Genomic DNA, 25,282 nt, shown 5'->3' with positions numbered 1-25,282 from the left:
TTACATTGTGAACCCTGATACAAAAATTATGTACATTCAGTTAACACATTTTGTATTTACAGTTAATAGTTTTTGTACATATAAACAAATAACTTGATAATTGCTCACACATCTCCCCTATACTTATATTTAGGAGTTGCCATTTGCCCCTCAAAAATGGCACCCCTTGCTTATCATTGATTTCAAATCTAATGGATGAAATTTTTTGATCTAATTTTTGATTTATTTTTTCATTTTAATTGCCCTCAATTTTTAAAGAAATAACAACTTTACCATTACTTTTTTTTGACTTCTTCCTCTTTGCCTTGATGTGATCTTTGTCTTCTTTTTTCTCCATCATTCCAACACTCCATTCTTTTTTTCTTTTTTTTTTTGAACATTTTTTTTAGAAAACCACTACATTATTCTTGCTAACATCCCCATTCTCTCCCTCAAAACCAAATATAATGTCCTCCCGCATGTTCCTAATTCAATTCTTGTATATCATGTTGGTATCTAAATAACTTAATTATGTATTCTTATTTATTTTGTCATATAACAATTATTAAAAATTATATATATTATTATTTAAAAATTAGAACACACTCGTTTTAAAAATAAAAATAAAAATTAGAACATATATAATAATTGACTGTTGGGCATGGCGTTTTGCGCAAAGCGCGTGTCCTCGACTAATAATATGATAGCTACAGGTCCAGAAACTATCAACTGCAGGTACATAACGTGTCAACTATAGATATAGAATCTGAAAGTTATTTTTAGATAATTGTTGACACATAATATGATAGATACATGTACAGAAATTATCAACTGTAAGTACCAAATGTGTTAATTCCCACCCCTATAATTACCGTGTTTTTAGACACTCATAATTTTTTAGAAAAAAAAAACTATTTATTTTCATAGATTAGTAGTGAATTGACTAATCCACATTGAGTTAATAAAGAATCTCTCTATTCAACAAAAAATATATATTAGGGAGTGAAAATTGTAGGGGTTTCAAGAATATATATATACTGGACTTACTTAATACAAGTGGTTTGAAAAGAGTGTATATTTTTAAAAGTATATACACTTTTTAAATAGAAATTATACATTTAAAAATATACACTTTATGTTAAACTGTTAAGCACATTGTGCTTAGATGTCATGTAGTGACTTCTCTCATGTGGGAGGTCATAAGATTGAGCCTCAGTGGAATCGTTGTTGTCTCTTTAAGCTTCATTAGGTTGAACAGATACTACAATGTAATAGAGTCAGTAACATTCAAAAAAAAAAAACATATTTAAGTAATACTTAATAAAGTATTATTGTTGTGTAGGACTATATTTGTTATTATACCTATTATTTTTTATCATTCTAAATTCAATCAAATAATGAAATTTGTATTCTCAATAATTTTTTTCATACCAATCAAATAATAGAATTTATTTTTTTTTAAATTTATTTTTTTATAAAATTTCAATTCCATTTATCTTTAAATATTTTCTAGCGAACTAAACGTGGTTTAATAGTAGCAGACTAGCAGCAGCTAGGAAAATAGACTCAACCAGTCAACCTCCTACTGGGACTGGGAGAAATGTTTTTAATTGGTAATATCACTTTCCTTTCAAGTGAAGGAGTTATTAAGTCTTTGGTAATTATTAGAAGGTGACGAGAGATCACATGTCTTGTCCATCAACCACTGGGAAGGTACCTAGATTTAATTTATTATTTTATCTCATTAACTAATCGTTTTGAAGGTACCACTGGCTTGATTTTTTTGTTGATTTTTTTTTTTTTTTTTCAATACATGAAGGAGAGAGAAGAAATTAAAGAAGAGAAAAATGAAAAAAGAAGAAGCAGACAAAAAATAAAATAAATAAATAAATAAATAAATAAATATCAAATAGGCCATCTAACTACACACCAAATTGCAATTAAGTTATTGAATTCAAAAAAATTATAATTGGATCCCTGAATAACACAAATTCTTACAATTTAACTTAAAATGACCTTTTTACCTCTTAATATGTTGACATGTCAGTTCCTTTATTTAAAAATAATTTTTAATTAAATAATTATTTTAAAATTAAAAAAAAAAAAACAGCTGGAGATCCTCCGTCTCCCGGTAGCCACGGAGAAGCTATTCCATGGCTGGTCGGAGACGAAGGGGTCCCCTTTGTCTCCATGGTTGGACAGAGAGGAATAGGCATGCAAAGCAGAGGACTCTGAGGGATGCAAAGACCATAATCCATAGTACCCTTTACATACATTAGCACACGCTTCAACTGTACCCCGTGTGCTGTAGATGAAGAGTGCATGTGCTGACACAACTGGTGCACTGCAAAGAACAAGTAACGCCTATTAACTGTCAAATACTTTAGAGCACCTACTAAGCTCCTATACTCTGTAGGATTCTCATATGATGAGTTGACGATAAAGAAGTTGGAGCAATCGCAGAAAGATCACCAGTCGTAACGGTGCGCTCGGAGGATGCATCAGAACCGCCACCGTGGGAAGCCATCACCAAAAATAAACCAGACTAGTTGATACCAGATGAATGTTTAGGGTTGAAGTAACGTGTGTATTGAATGAATAATAATCATTGATAACACAATAGTCCTATACATATAGTATAGAAGTAAAACTACACTAAGACACAACTTATAGAGTCCTAATAAAGATTGACAAGTGCTGAGAGATAAAATTGTTAAATAGAGACGGATAAACTCAATAAGGGGGCGTTTGGTTCAGGTTATATAACATAACCAAGGGAATGTGACATTCTAAAGCTCACATTCCTATGTTTGGTTCACATTATCTCAGGGAATCTAACATTCCCTCCACATAGGATTTTGAAGGGAATGTGATTCTCTTCAAAATCTTAGGTAATGTAAGATAATCTTGGTTATGTTAGTTTATTATTATTATATATATATATATATATATATATATATATATATATATATATATATATATATATATATATATAAAATTATTTTTGTAATTATATATATTTTTATTTTTATTATGTTATGTTAGCATATAAAATAATTTTGTTTCTCAAGTTCAAGATTTTAGTTAATATTTTAAAATCATGTAATTATATATGATACCGTTATCTTATTTATTTATTTTAATTTTTAAATTTATTAAAATATATAAAAATATGTTAAGGATATTATAGTGTGTATAAAAGATAACCCTAAACCAAACATGATTATATTACATACCCCAATTTTAACCAAACATAGGAATCTAACATTCCCAACAATCTAACATTCCCTAAGGTAATCTGACATTCCGTGAACCAAACGAGCCCTAAAGGGTCAAATCTAATATCCTACTTCTAAAAAATGAGGTAGTAAAAATTCACATATTTGTATCTGATAAAAAAAAATTATGGACCACGTGGTGGGATGAAGCATATGCTTCATTTATAAATATAAAAATTGACCCTTAATTAGCTTGGAAAATCGAAATCTGATTGCTGGGTTAAGACACTACAGGACCACCGTACCCTATCGCATACAAAAAGGGCATATGTGATATATGCCATTTTCAAATCTCTTGCATCTTCCTACCCTGCATACGTTTTCACTTTCCCATTAGTCATTACATAATCGAACATTATTATTGAATGGAATTTATAACCACAACCTAAGGGAATGATCTATTAAATTGAATGGAATTATCCGAACCACCTCTCACGTCATCATCATCACTCTTATTTATATTTCATCATTCGCGCATTTAATTTATTTCAACTTCTAATTATAATCCCACTTTTTTTAAACTATACCAATAAATATTACTTTGTTCCCTTCCAAAATTTTTTCCTCCTAAAATCTTTCCTGACATAACTTATAACCGATGTTATAAATTAGTTTACCCCACTAATTTATTATCAAAGACTAAATCAATCAATAGAAAAGTACATTATATTGTTAATGAGAAATTAGTTAACAAGTGGAGGCGTTATTACTAATGGTACCCGGGTTGGACTTCCATTTGGAGGATTATGAGTTCAAGCCTCAGTGGAGGCGTTATTGGTTCTTTGTGTTTCAGTAGGTTGAGAAAGTATATGAACACATACTACAATACAATTACTAAAGTCTATTCCTTCAGCCAACCAAACTATAGAATACAATTCTTATTCTATTCTTTATGTATTCCATTCCCAAAGCCAACCAAACTATAGAATACAATTCTTATTCTATTCTTTATGTATTCCATTCCCTGTGGAATGACATTCCTATTCCCTTCAAATTCATTCCGTGAACCAAACATACTGTTTAAGTTTTAACAACTATTCACATTAAGCACAAACCCACGCACATTAAGCACAAAACTCACGCACATTACGCACAAGACTCACGCACCTTATATACAAAACTTACGCACATTAATCACAAAATCATTCACCTTAATTTTGACCTAGATGCAAAAATTATAAAATTGCCACCGTGTTTTTTTTTTTTAAATTTTGGTAATCTTGGACATTGATTGAAGCGAGATGAATGGCTCAGATTAAATCGCACAACCGCACCTGAAGCGCTCACCCGCACGAGATGAATGGCTCAGATTAAACCGCACAACCGCGCCTGCAGCGCTCCCTTACCTTTTGTTACAATTTCACATTTAGTCCCAAACTATTAAATTTAGGACACTTTGTTCTTTTGGTACCTTTTTTCAACGAAGCTCTATTTTAGGCAAGGGTAATTTGGTCTCATTGTCATTTTTAAAAAAAATCTTTTCTAGTTTTGTTCATCTATTTTGCCTGTTCAGCCCCAAAACCACCTTAATCCCAGTCAACAGAAAGAATCGATAGAAACCTGGCGAGAACAGGAGCGGATTCTCATACCCCTAATTCATGTTTGAGCTCAGTCCAAGCATGGTGAAAGACAAAGTTGTGGTGTACGTAAACTCTCTCTTGAACTTAGAGTTTCCAGAAGAAAAGCAAAAGCTCAACGAAGGGGAAGTTGTTAGCTTGATCAATAAATTTTTTAAGGGCAGAACTGATACAACTGCCATCGCGTTGTAGAGGATCATGGCGAATCTAGTTAACAATCCGTTAATTCAAGAAAAGCTCTACCAAGAAATATCCCCCGCCATAGGGCCACAAGAAATTCCACGAAGCCCCTTTGAGTGGAAAGCTTCTAACATTTCTCAAGTTGAGTATGTCTGAAATTTGGACATGAACACTTTGAATCTCGATGATTCAAGTTGAATCTTTGAATGTTGGATATAGCTGAGTAAGCTCGTTTATTGATAAGTTGTAGATGTAGAGGTGGATGGAAAATAGGTTGGGAAATGTGGTTTTTCAGGAATGTCGTTCTCAAAGGATGGACACTTGGAATTGAATGGTGTGTGGTTAAGCACAAGCGTACATTTGTGATAGAAAGCTAGGCAAGATCATGGTAACAAGAGCAAGGAATAAAGTGTAGAGTGCAATGTAAAGTAAATTGTGCAAGCAAGTAAACTAAAGTAAACAATGTGATTATGGGGTGAATTGGATTGACATTCCCTTGGTCATATGCAATGAAGAAACCTTTGTGAGATCAAATTGAAGCTATATGTTGATTTGTGATCTTTGTGAGGTGATTGCTATTGCCATAACCATTCTAGGTATTGATGGCTTATCATGGTGTAACAGAGCACCCAAGTGATAATGTTACACCTATGAGACATTTTAACAAATACTTTTTCTACACCTCATTCCAGACTTTGTCCTCTCGGATCTAAGGTGGGAAATGAAATGGAAGGAGCTGAGGCTAGAATGTGCCTCAATCTCTTGTAAGCACACTCATCCCTAGGCTAATTGCATGATGTGCACACTCCTCATACAAGAGTCCCTACAAATTCCACTTCCAATAAAGTATTAACACATAGTCAATTCTACCTCAATCAATTCATACACAATCACAAGAGAATATAATCCAATTCACAAAGCAATTTTAGCCAAGAATGGTCTAGATTGAAAGTCAACAACAATTGAGCTTAGCAATAGAGATGGATGATGAAATTAAAGAGAGAAATGCAGGAATTATACTTAGCTCAAATGCAATTCACAATCAATCCACAAGATTTATCCTATCAAGCAAGAGGAGATCCAAGGATTGAAGAAAAGTTGTCAATTCCTTTTGAACCCTAGAAAATATATTCTCTCTCAATTGGAGAGAGTTTGAAACTTGGTCTAGAAGTGAGAGAAAGTAACTCTAAACTAATGGAATGATCCCCAAAATAAATCTCGTCAATCTCTATTTATAACCGCGATCTAGAGCCGCCACGAACCCTGCATGGTCGTGGTAGCTGCCACGATCATGCCCCTGTCGTGCAACTGTTGGCCTCCTTGTGTACGAGGGCATGAACGGGCATACAACCACTCGTACAGCTCCCAGATTTTCATGTTTTTCTTCACTTGCCCTTTTCTTGCCTCTAAATGCCTTACAACCACTCAAATGCCCTGAAAATGCAAAAGTGTTCCAATGTTAGTCCACAAATGCAACTTATATGAAAATAAATCAATTAAGCATACAATTCAACCCAAAAAGACTCACACAAGGCAATAATGACCACTAAAACACCCTGCAAAATAAAGCATAATTGACACTCATCATTTATCTCTCTAGAACGCTGAATATTCAAGAATACAAAAGTTATTCTTCAAGCTTTAAGCAACAAGTGCATTTGAGGGATTTGAAAACCTTCAAATATGCCCATTAGTGATTTTGGTAGGTGAGCAACTATGTCCCAAAGTTGTCATCTCTTAAAAATAGCTGTAAAGTTCTTCTTGAATGCATGTTTTCTTTTTACAAAAAAATGTGCTTTATTATTATTTAAAAAAAAAAAATCTTTTTGCCTTATTGTCAGGATATTGTGGATCTTTCTTGATAGTTGTGTCCAATGACCATTTTTTTTTTCAGTAGATCCATGATTGTTATCGGTAGACATTCTCCAACATTCTAGTACTTTAGCTCTTCTAGAAATTTGGGAATACTTTAGTTTTTCTTTGTTATTATTGACTTTAAGGTATGTTTCGTTGTTCCAAACTTATACTTACTTTGTTGAGATACCGTTGGTAGATCTCATTCGCTCCATATATATAGCTCTGCTAGTAGACTTTAACTCATCATGAACAAGGTCTTTCGAAACTCCTCCCCTACCGAAGCTTTAAGGTTATCGTTGTTTTAGGTCTACTGAGCATTATATTCATATCTACTGTTTCTTTTTAGACCGTCTAAGAGCTAGTTCAGCCAAAAAAACTAAGTTTTCTATTGTTTGATTTAAGCTTTGCTAATTTACTTCAATTAGACTTCTAGCCTTGCCAATGTAGGGTTTGCTAATTTTGGAGCTATGATGAATTGTAAGCTCTTCCGAGAATGATCAAGATTTTCCATTTTAAAGCTTTATTGTTTTACTTCAATCAATAAGCTCTTTGCTACATGTATCTCAAGTGTTTTAGGGTCATATGAACTAATGTCTTCCATTTTACACCTTTGCCATTAGTATATCTTTCGACTTGACCTTACTAAATCCTATTTTGGCTATTACAAATAATATTAAAAATTTTTAAATAATTTTGGAGTTCTTATTTGTCTATACAAAATGCTTAATATTATCGATCAAAATCTATCTAAACAGTCATTCATAAGAATATTAACCCAATAATTTATTGTTAATATAATATTATAATAATAAGAATATTAACCTAATAATTTATTTTTTATTATTATTGGGGATTTAGGAAAGATTAACCCAAAATGTATATGTGTTGTTTTAGTTTTTAGTAGTTTGGAGTAATGCTGAGTTATCAAATAATATTTTTGGTATTTTGATTAACGACAAAATGTTAAAATGGTGAATTTGTTGAAATTTTGACCAATTTGTCAATAATCAAACAACGCCATTATCTAATAATAGTTATGACATTTAACAAATTAAGATATTAAAGTTCTTTGGAAAGTAGGAAAATTATTTCTGGAAAATGAGTTATTTTTTATTATTTTTTTTTTATTTTTAATGTTCGGCTGCACAACAGAAAATTTATATTATTATTATTATTATTATTATTATTATTATTATTATTATGTAATATGTAATAATAAAATAAAATAACAATAATAATAATACTAATAAATAATACAATAATAATCAAAATAAAACTATACACAAAATAAAATTAAAATTAAAAAAAAAAAGATGCAAAGGGGAACCACGGGCTCCCCTTTGTAAATGATGTGGGATCATTTTGATACCACATCAAAAATGTTTGGAAAGAGGAGCTATTGAGCTCCTCTATATAAGAGGAGCAATGCTCCTCTTCCAAACATAATTGATTGCCCATCAACGTGGGCAAATATTGAGACGTCAAAAGGCTATTATTTAAGAAGCCTTTGCTTAATGACTTCTTATTTTAATTTTTTTTTAAAATTTTTTTTTAATGTTTGGCTGCACAACAGAAAATTGTCTTAAAAAAATTATATTATTATTATTATTATTATTATTATTATGTAATATTGTAATAATAAAATAAAATTTACAATAATAATAATATTAATAATAATATAATAATAATCAAAACAAAACAATATATAAAATAAAATTAAAATTTAAAAAAAAAAAGAAAAAAGAAAAGATGGAGCCCTTTGTAAATGTGGGGGATCATTTTGATCCCACATAAAAAAAAAAATGTTTGGAAGGAGGAGCTCTTGAGGCTATATAAGAGGAGCAATGCTCCTCTTCCAAACATATTGCTCATCTTCCAAACATAATTGCTTGCCTATCAACGTGGACAAGTATTGATAAACAAAAAGGCTCTTATTTAAGAAGTCTTAGCTTAAGCTTCTTGTTTTAGTTTTTTTTTTTATTATTTATAAATAATTATTTATTAGGGGTGTCTGGGAAATATTAACTCAAAATGTATATGTGTTATTTTAGTTTTTAGCAGTTTGGAGCAAATTGGTCAGTTATTAAATAATATTTTTGGTATATTGATTAAAGATGAAATGCTAAAATGACGAATTTGATAAAATTTTGACGAATTTGTCAATAATCAAACAAGGCCATTATCTAATAACTATTATGACATTTAAAAAAATTAATTGTATAGATATTAAAGTTCGTTTGGAAAGTAGAAAAATAATTTTTGGAAAATGAGTTATTATTCAGAAAATATTTTTCTTTTTAATGTTTGGCTGCACAGTAAAAATGCTCTAAAAGAAAATTTATATTATTATTATTATTATTATTATTATTATTATTATTATTATTATGCAATAATGTAACACTAAAATAAAATTACAATAAAAATAATATTAATAATATAATAATTAATCAAAACAAAACTATATACTAATTGACTGAAAATATAAAAGGAAATGATATTAATAATTTACTGCGAATAAAAAAATGATTCATAATTGACTAAAATGAAAAAAGAAATTGTCAGATCATTACGTTTTAATTAAAATGGAACATAAATTAAAAATTAGACGAAATATTGCAATAAAAATATTCTACATCATCAATTAAAAATGGAACAAAACTTAGGTAAAAATATCACTGCATCTAATTTCTAATTGACTGAAAATAAAAAAGAATATTTGGCTAAAAATGAATCTGATATTACCAAATATAAAAGGATCACTAATTGATTGATCTACCATTATATATTTCACCTGAGTCACATATTGTGATGGACGGACTGTGTTAGCTCTAGATGAAGATGGACATGATTGTGTTGCTACTACCAATGTTATCTACAAAGAGGTTTCAATAATGTGTAAATACCATATGTGATATTATTTATTTTTAAATGACAAAATTGTTATTTATCTAGACAAAAAATATATTTTCCATACAAATGAATTAGGATGTGAATTCATTCTTATAACTGAGCTGTTAGAGAACGTGCACATTTGCCTAATTTAAAAAAAATACTAAACAATGATAAATAAAATCTCCGAAGTTACAGCACCGCATGCGTACATCTACACATTAGCTATCAATTTGAGCAATTATTTGCTCAAATTCAAGCAATGATAACATAAAAACACATGAACGATCCAAACTATACATTCAATTGCAGTATGTAATATTTGTTGTTCTAATTTAAATAATTATATATTGATCCAAATATTTTTAATATATTATAACAAATACATTCTGTGCATCACACGGGTGAAAATACTAGTTAATATCAAAAGGGTAGTCTCTTGCTTCAATTAGCATATAACCCGTAAGCAAAGTGTTGTTTTATGACACAATTAAGGCTAGAGTTAGCATCTAAAGCTACGCGGTTTCCTTTCATATCTCATTGTATTAAACTTTTTGATATCAAACTCTTACATTCAACGACTTCAATGTTCTAGCGGGACCTATCCCATTATAAAAATCTTTCTGTGTTTTAGAAATACACGTTCCAAATTATACTTATAAACGTAAGTAGATGGCACCATTATTTTATATGATGCAGATAGAGCATTAAGAAGGGACATACATATCATATCATGTCCGAAAACAACTAAACGGGGAAGGGAAAAAGAAAGTGGTGTGAGTGAGGATTAGGTTTAGTTACTAATTATCGGAAACAAGGACGAATATCATTGTTCCCAAAACGATGGGTCAACGTCAGAGGACAAGAAGCTAAAACACATTGAGCTGTTAAACGTTAATGTTGTCGATGGGTTAGGTCTAGATGAGATGGAATTGGCTTTACATGGTTTGAGCCACAACCAAAGTTTTACTCTCTCTTCTTTCTTCGTTGCCTTTTTGAGTGATGGGAAAATGCACAGACCAAAAACATCAAGAAAGTTGACAATTAAGATAGCCACCACCTAGGAGTCCTCGTGACCACAAGAGAGTAACAAAAGGTCGGAATATATGATAATGTTAATTCTTAATCACAATGGAAAAATTGTATTGGTAATATAAGTTGTATTAAGGGTGTGTTTGTTTCGCACTTGGAATCGGAATCGGAATGGAATGAGAATTAAATACTTAGCAATGATAATGAGTTTCGGTGAAAGTATTTTGAATGTTTGGTAGTAGGGCAGAATTAGAATGATTACCAATACTATTGTTTGGTTATGTATGATCCTATAATGGGAATAAATTTTTTAAAAATACAAGAACAAAAAATCAAGACAATTTATTCTAATATAAAGACATCAAAACACCAATATTGATGGTTTTATTGGGACCATATCCACCATAAACCGGGTATAGAAATATAGAACGGGGGTAGGCAAAGAATAGCTTTATGATCCTGGGCGCCCCCAAAATAATACGTACAAGCCTAGAATGGCAACCCACGGAGTGGCCGCTCTATAGCTACTAATAGGAATCGAACCCAGGTAGCTGGGTTAAAATTATAAACTAAAGACCACTAGATTGTAATGCTTGTCTTGTTTTTGTTGCGTGCCCATTGCTAAGGATCCAGGACCCCTATTTATAGCATACCCCTCCTCCATTTATCGCTACGCAAGCGGGTACGTTTGCCGTAGCGCCACACCAAACCATCCGCACCACGCGGCCCTAGCAACGCACACCGCCCCGCACCCTCTCGGGAAAGAGGGGGGGGGGGGGCACCACCCCGCCGCCGACCCGGTGGTCAAAGGGCTGCCAACCCGAAAATGTCGGAACAAATATAAGCTGTCGCGCTATGGTACATAATTGTTGTCGTGGGCTGGTGGGTTGAGGTGCACTTGGTTATGCCAGATATCCTGGGTTTAATCCCTTCTGGCAGCCTCTTTCCTTCCATTTTACTCCAGCCAAGTGCCAACCCCATCCTTCACTAGGCACCGCCGGCACGACGGGCCGCGCACCGCTCCCGCCGGGAATCCGGTCGGCTACCTAGCCGGTCAGTTACCGGCCGGAAACTTATTCTCTCTCCTCTTTTGGACCACTATACCCCCTTGTCTTCTCAACCCAATAGGACTTGGGCCAACTTCCTTCCCTCACCACCCCCGTTTGGGTCAAATACTTTGCTAATAAAATGGACCCCAGGGTCCCATATCCCCATCAAATATGAACAAAAAAATTTTTTTTAAAAAATCTTAAAGCGTTAATCCAAACTTAAAAATCAAATTACCAATTAGGAGGGGGAATAATGAATGAAACTCTTATTTTATTAGGGAATTAATTTTCTAATTAATGGGGTAATCAAATCCTATAGTATTGCCTTAAAAACAAATAAAATCTCATAGTAGTGCTCTAGAAAACTGTCAACCAAATAATAGCAATAACTTTGATTCTCATTCCTGATAGTTAAACCCATGAACCAAACACACCCTAATTGTTTGTTATTTGTGTTGTTCCTTTATACTTTATTTTCAATTTTATCTTTTAACATTAATCCTTAACTGAAATTAAAAATTTATTAGTTGTATGAGTAGTACTAAATACTTTCTTTGGTGCTCTTTGTGTTGTACATTTATGGTGTGTTTGGTTCGTACAAGGGAATCCGAACCGGAATGAGAATCAAATACTTGGTAATGGTAATGGGTTTTGGTGAAAGTATTTTGCATGTTTGGTAGCATGGTGAAATTGAAATGATTACCAATATTGATGTTTGGTTATGTATGACCCTATAATGAGAATAAAGGTTTTAAAAATACAAAAATAAAAAATTAAGACGATTGATCTTAATATAATGACATCCAAAGCACCAGTATATATGAACAAAAAAAATAAAACAAAAATCTAAAAGCACTAATTCGTACTTAAAAATCATATTATCAATAAGATGAAATGATACTCCTTTTTAATTAGGGAATAAAGTTTTTAATGGAACGGATGAACAAATTCCATAGTTGTGTTTTAAAAAGTTGTCAACCAAACATTAACTATACCTATTCTTAGTGTTTAAACCCATGAACCAAACATACCCTTATATTTTTTTACGAAGTTAACATTCAATATATATATATATTTTTTTGTTTTTGTTAGTTATAACCTCACTATGTAAAATACAAACACATGATTACAATATTACATATGTATATATGTAGTTTCTATAAATATATTTTTAATTTTACAACACTTTTATATTGTTTCAATAACTATAGTTTAATTTAGTAATAATTTTTAAGAGGGGCAACCCCAAAATACTTACGGGTTGTTTGGTTGGGAGGAAGGAATTAGGAAGCAAAGGAATTGTAATTCGGTGAGAAAAGAATAAGGTAGGAATAATGTAGGAATTCAAATTACATTGTTTGGTAGGGAAGAATAGAATTATTGGGGATGAGAAGGAAAAAGTAGTATAAAGACTAAAATGTCCTTGTGTAATAATAATAATAACAATTAACAAGGGTGTTTTTATCATTTCACACACTTTTTTCTTTCCCAAAAGCATTGAATTGCAATTCATGGGGTTACCCCATGAATTGCAATTCCCTCCAACCAAACACTGTAATTGAAGCCTTCGTTGAATTGCAATTCAATTACAACTAAACTACATCCAACCAAACACCCCCTTAGTTAATTAGTCCTAACTTCCCATGTTCTAGGGAAACCAACAGCGTCCACCAATAATATGACTTTCAAAGACTCTGGAGGTTACGTTCCTCAACTATGGTTAGAAAAATAGCATTAAAATGACATTTTAAGTGGCTATTTTGTGGTACAATTATTAATGGGGTTCATCATCAATTTGGGTCGGGTCAAAGTGGATTTGGATTCTTCGTAGTGAGACGAAGAGATTGTTATATTGTACGCTCAAAACGGATAATGGGTGAATGAGAAATTGAGTCTCAAAGTAGACCCATTAAGTTGAAAAAATGAAGGGAAAAAGATGAGTTGTTGTCCCACATTGGTTTGGGAAGTCGATTTGCACCACTATTTATACAAGAGTCTTTTTAAGGCTTAGTGAATTGTATAGCATAGATGTTCCCTTTCGCGCGCAGGAGGTGCAAATCAAATCCCAAACTAAGCATTTGTTCTGGACTGTTGTGAGATTCAATTCATTTCTGTTACGGAATTAATTTTGTATTAATTTCAATTTTAAATTTTGAATTAAATCTCAAATAATGGTTGTTATTTCAGATGTTACAAAACGTGTATTGAATGCCACCATGAATGCTATTAAGAACTCCATCTCCTATATAAGCTTGTGTAGGGGTAGTAGGTTTATGTGAACAAGAGACACAACACACACAACAAATTTTCTTCTCTTCAAAACTCTGCTCCTACTCCGCTCTTGTCTTCTGTGTTCTGTCCATGCTCTAGTTCGCCAGCTTCACTCGTTTGGGTGCTCAAACATTGAACCTAAGTACGTTTTATTCTGGAAACCTAGGCTATAACGCTCCTAGCACTTTTGAGAGGTAGCAAATAAGATTTTAAGAAAATAGTGTTTCTCTCGACTCGTACTAACCATCTTTCCTTCATCTTCGTTTCTTTTGGTTAGAATTATAATCTAGCAAATTTTCTTCTCTTCAAAACTCTGCTCCTACTCCGCTCTTGTCTTTTTCTGTCCATGCTCTAGTTTGCCAGCTTCACTCGTTTGGGTGCTCAAACATTGAACCTTAGTACGTTTTATTCTAGAAACCTAGGCTATAACGCTCCTAGCACTTTTGAGAGGTAGCAAATAAGATTTTAAGAAAATAGTGTTTCTTTCGACTCGTACTAACCATCTTTCCTTCATTTTCGTTTCTTTTGGTTGGAATTATAATATTATAATCTGGAGGATTATAAGTTACATACATACATACATATATATATATATATATATATATATATATATATATATATATATATGTATGTATGTATGTATGTATGTATGTATGTATGTATGTATGTATGTATGTATGTATGTATGTATGTATGTATGTATGTACGTACGTACGTACATACATACATACATACATACATACATACATACATACATACATACATATATATATATATATATATATATATATATATATATATATATATAGGGAAGGGATCAGGTGCAGGTGGTGCTTCCCTTGCGGTTGTGCGGGTGGACTCATATTAAGCATTACACGGGCGCACTTTAAGTACAAAACAGACGCACATTAAACATACAAACAAATTAAAATACATTCAGAACACAAATTCATGCACCTTAAGCACAAAACTCACGCACATGAAGCACAAAAACACACGCACCTTAAGTTTTAACAACTCACATTAAGTACACACTCACGCCCATTAAGTACAAGACTCACGCACCTTAAGTACAAGACTCACGCACCTTGAGCACAAAACTCACGCACTTTAAGCACAAAACTCATGCACTTTAAAATTTCAATTCACATTAAGTACACACTCACGCACATTAAGCACACAACTAACGCACCTTAGGCACAAGACTCACGCACCTTAAGTACAAAACTCATGCACATTAAGCACAAACCTCACTCACCTGAAACACAAGACTCACGCACATTAAGTACAAAATTCGCGCACATTAATCACCCGCACAACCGCACGGGAAGTATTCACCCGCATTGGAACTTAAACATATATATATATATATATATATATATATATATATATATATATATATATATATATATATATATATATATATATATATATATATATATATATATATATATATATATATATATATATATATAGCGTAGGGTTCCAGTGAGAACATGTACTTAGATGAGAACATTAGAACACATCATGTGCATCCATCTAATATTTTGTAATGGTATAGATTAGATTAAGTGTGTGCGAACGCGCATTAAATGTGTGCGAGCACACTTAATCGCGTTTGCACACATTTAATTCGCATTCCCACACACTTAATCTAATATATACCATTAAAAAATATTAGATGGATGCACACGATTTGTTCTCACGTTCTAACCTAAGCAAATGTTCTCATATGATCTTTTATATATATATATATATATATATATATATATATATATATATATATATATATATATTTATTTATTTATTTATTTATTTATTTATTTATTTATATTCGTGTGGATATATATAAATATTATTTTGTGATTAAATCGACTTGGTTTTATTTTTTCCTACAACTATTCTCAGGTCGCTTTTGATATCGTGGGTAAGCCCAGCCATAGTATCAATTGCTTTGTTATGTTATCTTAAATCGAGTTGGTTCAATTTTTTCCTACAACAAGGCCGGTTTTTAATTTTGTGTGGCCCTGTTCTTAAAATAAATGAGGCTCTATCAAAAGTTTAATTTTTTTCTAATAATAATAAAAGGATTTTTTAAAAAAATGAAAGATGTCAAAAGCTAGAATCGAACCTTAGACCTCCCAAAAAAAAACACAATAATCACATGTTTCTACCATTCCTCTATGTAATCTTTCAAAATTAATTGTAATTTTTATGTCTTATAATATCTTAACTAGTTAAATAAAAATTAAATATTGAGCCCTCTAAAATTTGGGGCCCTGTGCTGTTGGGCTGCTTGCACAGCCCAAAATCCGGCCATGTCCTACAACTATCTCTCAAACTTGCATATTTGTTTCAATACACTAATAAAGCGTAATTTTTATTTAATAAATACTATGTGTTTATTTTAATATGATTTTCTTATATGTAAATTTAACATCTATTTTTTTTTTTTTTGAATGCTACTGACTCTATTACATTGTAGTATCTATTCAAATATACTTTCTCAACCTAATGAAGCACAAAGAGTCAACAACGCCTCCACTGAGGCTCGATCTCATAACTTCCCACATGGGAGAGGTCACTACATGCCATCTGAGCACAAGGTGCTTGGCTAACATCTATTTATTTTAACTTAATTTTTAAATTAAAAACTCACTTCTTATTAATTTTTTAAAGAAATTTATTTTTCATTTGTATCTTATTTGATGTAGAATACATGCATCATTGGTTTATTGTCAGAAAAATATTTCAATCGGTTTCATTTATTATTTTATTGGTGTTAAAATCAAATTATAATAAAAAAAATTATAAGAAAAATCAATTGCATTTGCTAAAAACTAAATCTAATGTTTTTGAAATACAATAGCTACTAGGTTCAATGCAATTTTTTAAAAATTATGCTAAATATTAATATTTTTATCATTAAAAAGTAAAATTTTATCTTCTAATATTTATCAGATTTATGTGTTTCTTTTTTATTTCAATCGTTTAATTTTACTAACTTTTTATTTTTCATTGAACATTATTCAATCGCACATAGTGCGTTTTTACAACTAGTAACAAAATAAAAATCCACAGTATACCAACTTTAATTAAACTTGAACTAATCGATCAAATAAAAAAAGTTTAATTAATCAGTTAGTGAACTTTTCAGTTTTGAAAAAGAAAAAAAAAAACTATTTTGTATTTTAACGAATTCCAGTTATCGATTAATTTTGTTTGAAAGTTTTGGTTAATTGAATTAAACAAAATTTTGACTGAATTATCAAAATTTGTTACATCCTTTATAATTCTATATATATAATTTGATAATCTATATTCACTACAACAAATCAAATTTTTAGCGACACATATTTAGCGGCGGTTATATATATAACAGCCGCTAAATGAATATTTTGCGACAGTTAGAAAAATCGCCACTAAAGTTATACTAAAACTCACAAAATATTAATTTATTTTTAATTTAATGTGTATTTTACCGGCAGTTCTTTAAATCGCCGCTAAAACTTAACTAAAACAATTGTAATTCTAGTCCTCCGTCTACTCTAGTTCTTAAAATAAAACTAAAATCCCAAAATCAAATCTGAATTCCATGTGTTAACGGCTAAAGATTAAAAGCCATGTAGAATAATCTTTTTTGAAAGCCATGTAGAATAATCTATTTACTAACAAAGTACAATCACCTAGAAACAAATTCATTTGTAATTATTTACTATTGGGTCCAATTAAGTGAAATTAATTTTACATTTGTTGCTTTTTTTTTTTTTTTTTTTTTGAGGAAACATTTGTTGCTATTTGGTTCAATTTAATTGTCTTTAATTATATTATTTATTATTATTTTAAAAAAATTCATATTAATATAAAGAAGTGATAAGATAATTAATCTTAAAAAGTAAGGTTAATATTTTTCGTATATAATATTTTAAAAAAGATAACGTGGATTAGCTAGTTACCGCCCATATAGCTAAATCCGCATGCCCATGTTTACTGCTGGGAATAAATTAATTAATTAATATTAACAAAAGTTTGAGCGGAAAAATTGAAGATGAGAATTTTTAATTTTATTAATAATATGTAGTATAGTATAGGTATATAGAAGTATAGATATAGATTCTAAGAAATTATAGATATTAAACTACTATTAAAATATTTTACAAAAATCAAATCTACTATATTGTATAAACAAATCTTATACGTCTACTAATAATGTAAATACTATATATATGTGTGAATAATAATACCAACTCATAAAATTTTTAATTAATGGCCCAATATATATACAGATTTTATTTTTAATAATAATAATGAGTAATAATGAGAAATTACTATTTTATGACTAAAAGCATATGGGGTTTCTGTAATCTGTATAGGATAGGCAATAAAAAGCTTCAAACAGTTTTCTATATTTGACTATAAAAGTAACTACTATGTACTACGGGACGTTATGCCATGGAACCGTGTTCACCATTCATGGTGAACACGGTTCCAATGGTGTTAGTATATCATTTTTTTTTTCTTAATTAATTGCGTGACTTTTCTTCTTTATTTTCACATTTTGCGGTTTCACTTTAATTTGAGGTGAACAAAGATTTCGGACATTCATAAATTATGAATTGATGCCTGCACATTCACTTTGGAACCATGCCTACACATTCCCGTCCGAAATCACGGAAATTCATAAATTATGAATCCATGCCTGCACATTCACTTTGGAATCATGCCTACACATTCACTTTGGAACCATGAGATTATGAATTTTCTGTTATAAGATTATGAATTTTCTGTTATGAAATTATGAATTTTCAGTTATGAGATCATGAATTTTCTGTTATGCGATTATGAATTTTCTGTTATGAGATTATGAATTTTCATTACATTCATAATTTCGGACATTCATAAATTATGAATTCATGCCTGCACATTCACTTTGGAACCATGCCTACATATTCCCGTCCGAAATCACGGACATTCATAAATTATGAATCCATGCATGCACATTCACTTTGGAACCATGCCTACACATTCACTGATTCACTTTGGAACCATGCCTACACATTCACTGATTCACTTTGGAACCATGAGATTATGAATTTTCTGTTATAAGATTATGAATTTTCTGTTATAAGATTATGAATTTTCTGTTATGAGATTATGAATTTTCAGTTGTGAGATTATGAATTTTCTGTTATGCTATTATGAATTTTCTGTTATAAGATTATGAATTTTCATAAAATTCATAATCTCATAACAGAAAATTCATAATATGATCAAACGCGCTGTTCCTTCCGATCTTTAGCCTCCTCTTTGGCTATGGTGTTTACCCGGGAAGACGAACCGGAATCGCGTCTGTTAACCGCTCGGGTGTAACACTTCCGGGCGGATTGGACATCGCCACGGACTACACCGACCCCATTGGGGGTGGGGAATTTCATGCACAGGTGAGGCATTGAAATTATCCCACCGATCTTCATAATGGCGGGTCGGCCCAAGATAATGTTGTGGACGCAGTGGAGGTTGACCACAACGAATTCTAGCTCCGTCTTGATCGACTTCGGGGTTGTGCCGATCTCGACTGGGAGCGTTATCTTTCCCTCGGGGTAAATAAGAGCCCCGGTAAAGCCAGACAGTGGTACACCGACCGGAGTCAGCTCCTTCCTGTCTAGTCCAAGCTTTTCAAACACGTCCAAATAAATGACGTTCACACTGCTGCCAGTGTCGACCATAACCCTTTGGACATCCGTTCCTTTCACATCAATTATGACCACGAGCGCCTCCATGCCGTGGTCGCCGCTGCTGCGTTGATCTTCCAGGGTGAAGGTTATGGGCTCCATCTTTTGCCTCTTCCCGGTCTCCCGGGAATCCACTATGGCGACCGGGCAATTACTCCGCGGTCGGGAAACATCTTCTAATCCACCGAAAATAACGTGGATGGTCGGCTTTCCTGCTGGTCGGCTGCTAGATGGAGGGTCAGGGTCCCGTCGGTCATCGCGACGATCATCTCTTCGATCGTCTCTTCGGTCCTGACCTGACCGATCCGAGCGGTGATGGGAGCGCCGCTGATCTCTCCGATCGGTATTCCTCTTGGGGTCTTCTCTCCTCCCCACACACTTGTCCAACTTCCCAAGATTGAGCAAATCCTCCAATAGTTGGCGCAAGTGGGTACACTCTTCAGTGTCATGGCCAGCACATCGGTGGTAAGCGCAATGTTTACTCTTATCAGGGCCATCTCGATCGGGATGGGGAAGCTTGATGAGATTGCAAGACTGGGCATACTGCATGGCCTCCGCTGCAGATCAGTTCAAGGCCGTAAACTCGCCAGGCCTGGTGCGGGATCGGGGATGGTCATCACCCGATCGGTGTTCCGCCCGGCCGGCCGATTTACGGGACGAAGACCCGACCTCTTGCGAGCGCTTTACGGCGTTCGCCTCGCCAGCATTGGCATAATCCGTGACCCTTCGAAGGGCCTCCTCATAAGTAGCCGGGGGATGTAAAATAAAATCTTGATATAAATACCCCGCCCGGAGAGAGATGTGTAGCATGTGGGTGGCAGTCGCATCGTCCATGGGCTCGACCTCCCCGACCGCCGCTTTCCATTTGATGAGGAAATCGGTCAAGCTCTCGCCTTCAAGTTGCTTGGCCTTCTCCAGATACATATAAGACTTCCTCACCACTTTGGAAGTAATGAATTTCCTCACGAACTTGATTGCCAAGGTGTCGAACCTGTCGATCGAACCCGGCTGCAAAGTTCGGAACCATTCCGCCGCCCGACCGGTAAGCGTGGAATAGAAATCCCTACACATTAAGGCGTCTGAGACGCCCTTCAGAGTCATATTGCTGTAGAAGTCGTTGACGTGAGCCTCGGGGTCTGTCCGGCCATCATAAGTTTTCTCTCCGGAGACCTTTAAATCAAGCGGGTAGGGCTCAGCCATCACCGCCGCTGTGAAAGGCGTCTGGTGTAGGGTCGGTTGGTCGACCGGGGGTGCTGCAGGGTGCGCATTTCTGAATTGCGCGAACTCCGCCTGGAGGTTATAGAGTAATTCTCGGGTCTCGTTGAGCTCGGCGGCCTGAGCAGCTTGGGCTGTATCCCGAGCGCGTCGCCGTCGGTGAGACCTCGACCCGCTATACCCTGATGAGGCTTCCTGGCTGGCCTCCTGCATCTGCACGTCTTCTTGCTGGCAGTTCGGGTCTTGGGGTCCCAAACGCTGACGCATCTCCGGTCGAAGACGATCAAAAGCTGCCGCTCGGGCAGTTTCTTCGGGGTCCTCCGCTTGGACAGGAACCTCGGCTGCTTGCTGGGCCTGCCCTGGTGCCTCCATCGCATCAGCACCCCCCGACCCCAACTGCAAATGAGCTGAGCGTCGAGCCCTGGAAGCGGACCGACGCTGCGGCTCTACCTGTGCGGTCGGGTGAACTGGAGGGGCGGCGGCTGGAGCCGTGTAAGCAGGCGTAAATGGTGGATACCCAACCGGGGGAGTATAGTACATCGGTTGGCCAGGCCAATACCCGTACGACGGAGGTGGGACCGGGTATGGATATTGGCCGGGGTACATCACCGGCTGTTGCTGATATGGCTGACCGGGTGTTGGGTATCCCGGTTGAATGTAGTTCACCGGTTGTTGGGCAACCGGGTATGTGTTAGACGGATGCGGCGGTGAGAGATTAAGATTCAGTTCCACCGTCTGACCTTGCTGTTGGGTGGCATGGTGCCCAGATGAACTCGCTGCGTCCGCCTGGTCGTCGGCGAAGTTGTTGTGAGCCCACGGATACATGATTGCGAAGAGATCGGGTGCTCGTCAAGACGTTGCTTTTTCGCACGGGTCCCCACGGACGGCGTCAAAATGATACTGCTAATTCTACGTAAGCAATATAAAATAAACCCGAGACCAATTAAAGCAAGTAAAAGACTTTCTTGATCACGGTAAAGGCCCTAAGTACAATCTACTTGGTTGCTCTGAGTGCCGACTGACTGCGGTCGGGATTCTCTAGTAACAACCTATCGATCGTCCAAAAGTCCTCTACACTGTAGCTACTGTGGGTATTTATAGCCGCTGTGCCTTGGACAAGAATCCGGTCGTTCGGCATGTTCTCCACGTAGCCACCACGTGTCATCCTCCCGGGTGCCCTATCTGTCGCCACAGAGAGCCGCCACGTGTCCTTTATCAGCTCCCTCGCCAAAGGGCTACCGCTCGGTGGTCGACACTACCGCTCGGGCCATTCCCGGTCGCTTCCCGACCGGGTTCTTCATAAAAAGCCCGACCTGCTACCTGCAAAGACAAAAAGACAAAGACAAAGGCACCTCGGTCGTGGTAGAGCTATGGCGGTCGGGATATTCCCTACCATTAAGCAATACTTAATAGTTGATGGACTAAAATGGATATTGACTCTGTTTTAAAGTATTGACACATTTCATTAGTAACATTTTTTTTTTGAATGTTATTGGCTCTATTATAATGTAGTATCTGTTCATATACTTTCTCAACCTACTGTAACAAATTTATTACACTTTTTTTTTAATGAATCAAATGTTATGTCAAAAAGAGTAAAAAGGAAAATACATGTAGGAGCACTTTTTTTTTTTTGTTAGTTCATAACTACTTTCTAAACCTACTGAAGCACAGAGTCAATACCACCCCACTGAAGTTCGAACTTATGACCTTCATTTGAAAGAATCACTTCGTGCCACTAGACTATAAGGTCATTGGCATATGAGCACATATAATATTACTAAGCAATTATAATAATTAAAAAAAAAAAAGTAAAAATGCCCATTTGAATGAGTTTATCGTTCGGAAATAATGTTGGGCTGGATTGTCTAGACAAGAATTTTAAACATTGCCCATATATATATATATATATATATATATATATATATATATATATATATATATATATCTAAATCTAAAAACATAATAAGTGTGAATGAAAGTTATACCCCTAATTTATGTCCGTTTTTTCCGTTAAGTTTTTTTGTACATTATGCTATAAAGGTTGTACATTAAAATATTTTGGACAAACATACCCCTACCGTTATAACTTTCGTTATCTTTTCCACTATTATTACCATGCACATGCATTCACCATATATTTTCTTATCTTCTTCATTAATAATAATATATAAACATTATATATTTGAGTTATATGTTAATTATTACATAAAATATAAATATCAAATTTATAAAAATGATTTACATCATCATCATCATTATTATTATTATTATTATTATTATTATTATTATTTAAAATAATTTAAATATCTAAAATTTTAATAAATTTAAAATTTTAATAAAATGTATTAGTATTGGGTACCTATTTTTTGCGCATCGCGCATAAAAATATACTAGTATATATATATATATATATATATATATATATATATATATATATATATATATGGGCTAGAATAAAAGGTTGTTGTTCCTTCTAGTGGAGCAAGGCCTGTCAAAGTGAAAAATTCTAGACTAGAGTTGGAATCATGCAATGCAATCCGGCCACTTCATAAACGAATTGGTATACCATGGACCATTGTTGATATTGTACTATGAACTCTAATACAAAAAGATTGTACCTTCAGTTAACACATTTTATACCTACAGTTAACCGTTTCTGTATATGTAAACAAATAAGTTGATAATTGCTTAAACATAATATGATAGTTACAGCCTACAGGTACAAAAACTATCACCTGTAGGTACAGAATGTGTCAACTATATAGATACATAATCTGACTTGATAATTGCTGACACATAATATGATAGCTACAGGTACATAAAGTATCAACTGCAGGTACAGAATGTGTTAACTATAGATACAGAATCTGAAGTTTATTTTTGGACCAAGGTCTACAATGCAGTGTAAACCTTGGTCCATGGTATAATTTGCCGTTCACAAACCATGGCTTTAGTTCTCAGGCAAATTAATGTATGTTGCATTGGGTTACGTGAAAAAAAAGTTACACGAAACGACGTCATTTTTGGACCGTAGTTCACACAACTGTGTGGACCAACTATTGCAATACTCAACTATCATACAAATCATCATATCGCTGAGATTTTAACTTGTCTCTTTATTTAAGTTATGATTATCAATTGCCAAGCACATATATTGTGCTTAGATGACATGTTTTGACCTTTCTCATGTGGGAGGTCATAAGATCGAGCCGTAATGAAGGCGTTGTTGACCTTTTGTGCTTCATTAGGTTGAGAAAGTAATGTTTGAATAGATACAACAATATAATACAGTCGGCATTAAAAAAAAAGTTACAATTATTAATTATTGTAATCATATTTGAAATTGTATTTTAAAGTATAAATAAAACTATAATTAATTAAAAGAGTTCATTGTGTGTTTTTTGTCCACGTACTATCTAATATTTCAAAGTTCACAATAGCAAGCTTATCTAGATCAGACCTTCTAAAATAAAAACTAAACCAAATCAAACAATCCCAAAACCACTCCACCAATACAAGATCAGACCCAAGCCCACAGAAAATGTTAGACTAAAGTTGGCAAATTATATCGTGCAACAGGGCGTCCTAGCCAAAACGACGTTGTTTTGAATTATTATTATTTTTTCTTTTAGAAATTCCGTTTCTCCTTTTTGACGTTTTTTAAAAAATAAAAATCTCCTGTTTTGAATGTACATAAACTCATAACAGAATACATATAAACTCTTAACAGAATATACAAACTTTTAACATAATATACATAAACTCTTAACATAATACACATAAACTTTTAATATAATACATATAAAATCATAACATAAAAACGACGTCGTTTTGAACAAGGCGCACAATGCATCAGTGCACGATATAACGATTGACTAAAGTTAACCACATTTGGGTTGGCAGAATTGAAGCACGTCGTCCGGTAATATGAGGGTGACACAATATAATGACCATGCATAGAAAGTAGTGAAGAGTGCATGCATGCATATACATATTACGGTGTAACATATATATATATATATATATATATATATATATATATATATATAAAAGTTCCGGATCAGGTGAAGACCTATCTTTAGGTAATGACTAATTCTTATCATCCATTTAGAGTGATTTAAAGGCTATGACAAAACAAAAAGTTAAAAACTGACTTCACAACAAAGTGAACTTGATGCACAACAATCATACTATTAATGCTTAAAAAATTGGGACCAAAT

General features: G+C 33.7%; 1 long non-coding RNA gene across 1 annotated transcript; it reads right to left on the bottom strand.

The window, feature by feature from the left end:
* LOC109153618 lies at positions 1–23,990 on the bottom strand. Its single transcript, XR_002049551.1, has 3 exons — positions 23,857–23,990; positions 20,509–20,513; positions 1–103 (listed from the first exon to the last, which is right to left on the bottom strand). It is a non-coding gene; the product is annotated as an uncharacterized LOC109153618 (long non-coding RNA).
* Positions 23,991–25,282: the final 1,292 nt, after the last annotated feature.

Source organism: Ipomoea nil, unplaced genomic scaffold (genome assembly GCF_001879475.1).
Source record: "Ipomoea nil cultivar Tokyo-kokei standard unplaced genomic scaffold, Asagao_1.1 scaffold2516, whole genome shotgun sequence".
Taxonomy (NCBI): Eukaryota; Viridiplantae; Streptophyta; class Magnoliopsida; order Solanales; family Convolvulaceae; genus Ipomoea; species Ipomoea nil.
Note: the sequence above shows the minus strand (reverse complement) of the source record. Positions and strands in the feature narration are given on the sequence as shown.